General features: G+C 36.9%; 1 pseudogene; it reads right to left on the bottom strand.

Moving 5' to 3' along the window:
- Positions 1-429: 429 nt before the first annotated feature.
- Positions 430-3,128, bottom strand: LOC124895074 (annotated as a pseudogene).
- Positions 3,129-3,135: the final 7 nt, after the last annotated feature.

Here is a 3,135-nt window from a genome sequence, read left to right as displayed (position 1 = left end):
ATTTTCTTGTTGTAATTCGTAACGGATCAGTTACTTAGTGAGCTATATTCTGTTTGCGAAACAAATATGGTTTGAAACTATGAATTAAATGGCTTATGTAACGAGACATTCAAAGTTGAGCAGATGAACTTGAAAAATATAGTAAGTTAATAAAGCTTAAGTTGATTAATACAAACTAAAGAAGAACAAATGTAGATGCAGACATCTCTTAAAATAAAGCTTATTAGTGAAACACAACAGTAACCAACTGCACTGCACCAACGTCTTCTTATCCTTGACATCTGAAATTTGAAAATAAAGATAGTGAGCGTCAAACACTTATCAATAAGAAAAATATACTTCGGAGAGAGTATCCATTAATTGTTGTTATTGAAAAAAACATGAAAACTAATATGAGTGTAGAACTTAGCTTTGAATACCTGTAAGTTTCTAGAAGAGATTATTTTTTCCTCTGTAATTCCTTTGCCTTCGCTGCTTCTTTCTCCTTGCCATCATAATTTTGTGTCCCAGCTCTTCAACGATTCTTTCAAGCCATTTCATATTTCCATTTGAGATCAAGATATATATATTATGGATAGTACGATACATAGTCCGGTTCCATACCCCAGAAGAGTGGCTTTCCAAAAATCATTCAGAAATTCATAGTTGCTTTCTTCATCAAGCTCAGATCCAGTATAAGTTTCCTCTGATGCTGAATCATGACCATCATTACCACAACCTTTTGAAAGTGGGAATCCACGTAATCCATCATTACCTTCATATGAATTGTTCTCAAAGGTATGAAATTGATTTCCTTGAGGAATGCACCCTTTGAGATGAATGTAGGAGAGACTTAAGGCTTCGAGAGCTGTAAGAGAAATAAATTGTGCTGGTATCTCTCCTACAAGATGGTTACCTGACAGGTCCAATGATCCAACTGAAGATAAACTTTCAAGTGATCGCGGAATATGACCTCCCAATCCATTATGAGATAAATTTAGAACGCGAAGTGCAATGAGACCACCTATGATGCTTGGAATATGTCCTTCAAATTTGTTGTTTGAAAGGTCAATAGTGGTGTACAAACACAAGATTCTCACAACTTCAACCTCCAATCCCTTTGTTACGACAGCTATGGAGTTCTCATAATAATACCCATATCTTTCATCGCTTCGTCTCTTCTTTGATGGATAAATTTTCCTCATGGCTCTGAAATGTTGAAAAAAAATCGTCGGTAAGTTTCCCGTGAAGGCATTGGAAGAGAGGTCTAACAATCGAAGCACAGGATACATTCTTTCACTTCCTAAAGTTCTAATGGGTCCATGCAACTTATTCAATCTCAAGCTTAAAACTCGCAACTCGGGAAGAGTTCCCAACCACATTGGAAATGTATCATTGAGGAGATTGTCTCCTAAATCAAGAACTTCCACTCGTTTGCAATTTTCTAAGGATCGTGGAATTTTTCCCTCTAGCTTATTGCCATGCAAATTGAAGCTTCCGAGTGCACTTCCAATGCAAAAAGTTGTTGGAAGAGTACCGGAAAGATTGTTGTGCTGCATATCAAGAACCTCAAGATGACCACTCATGTTGCCAAAACATTGTGGAATTGCTCCAATTAGATTGTTTCTACCCAAATCTAGAACTTGTAGTGATGTTAAATTGCAAATAGATGATGGGAGCTCTCCATTGAGATTATTATGTGACATCATCACATACTGGAGGCCACTGATATTACCCAAGCATTGCAGAATTTTTCCCTTCAAGTTGTTTCTCAACAAATGCAGGAATTTTAGTGATGTCAAATTAAAAGAAGATGGACTTTCCTCTGTCAGATTGTTGTCACCGAGAAACAGGTATTGCAAGTTTCTCAAATTGCCAATGGAAGACGGAATTGAACCAATGAGTTGATTATTGGATAATAGCAGATCATTGAGGTTTTTCAGATTCCCCAATTCACTAGGAATTGGGCCAGAGAGTTGATTATCGAATAATTCCAGATGATTGAAGTTTTTCAAATTCCCCAACTCACTAGAAATTGGGCCAGAGAGTTGATTATAGTGTAATAACAGATGATTGAGGCTTTTCAAATTCTCAGCTCACTAGGAATTGGGCCAGAGAGTTGATTATTGTGTAATAAAAGTCCCAGCTCACTAGGAATTGGGCCAGAGAGTTGATTATTGTGTAATAACAGATCGTTGAGGTTTTTCAGATTCCCCAACTCACTAGGAATTGGGCCAGAGAGCTAATTATTGAATAATAACATATCGTTGAAGTTTTTCAGATTTCCCAACTCACTAGGAAGTGGGCCAGAGAGTTGATTATTGTGTAATAACAGACCATTGAGGTTTTTCAGATTTCCCAACTCACTAGGAATTGGGCCAGAGAGATTATTATTGAATAATACCAGCTCATTGAGGTTTTTCAGATTCTCCAACACGCTAGGAATTGGGCCAGAGAGTTGATTATTGTTTAATCCCAGATAATTGAGGTTTATCAGATTCCCCAACACACTAGGAATTGGGCCAGAGAGATTATTATTTAATAATACCAGCTCATTGAGGTTTTTTAGATTCCCCAACACACTTGGAATTGGGACAGAGAGTTGATTATTGTATAATTCTAGATAATTGAGGTTTATCAGATTCCCCAACACACTCAGAATTGGGCCAGAGAGATTATTATTTAATAATACCAACTCATTGAGGTTTTTTAGATTCCCTAACACACTTGGAATTGGGCCAGAGAGTTGATTATTGTATAATTCTAGATAATTTAGGTTTATCAGAATCCCCAATACACTAGGAATTGGTCCAGGTAGATTATTATTGAATAATACCAACTCATTGAGGTTTTTTAGATTCCCCAACTCACAAGTCATTCAAATTCCCCAATGAAGCAGGAATAGAGCCATTAAGGAAGTTCCTTCCCAAAGATAGCTTAGTAAGAGACCTTAGGTAACCTATTTCTCCCGGAATGGGACCATTTAAATGGTTGTCAAATGTGCAGAGGATCTGAAGCTTGACTAGTGAACCGATTTGTGATGGGATTGTCCCCGAAATTTGATTGATTTTCAAGTCAAGATAGACAAGATTAGTGAGATTACCAATCTCAGGTGGGATGGTGCTAGACAAATTATTCATGCTAAGATTAAGATAC

Source organism: Capsicum annuum, unplaced genomic scaffold (assembly GCF_002878395.1).
Source record: "Capsicum annuum cultivar UCD-10X-F1 unplaced genomic scaffold, UCD10Xv1.1 ctg79583, whole genome shotgun sequence".
Lineage (NCBI taxonomy): Eukaryota > Viridiplantae > Streptophyta > Magnoliopsida > Solanales > Solanaceae > Capsicum > Capsicum annuum.
This window is presented reverse-complemented; position numbering and strand designations above follow the sequence as displayed.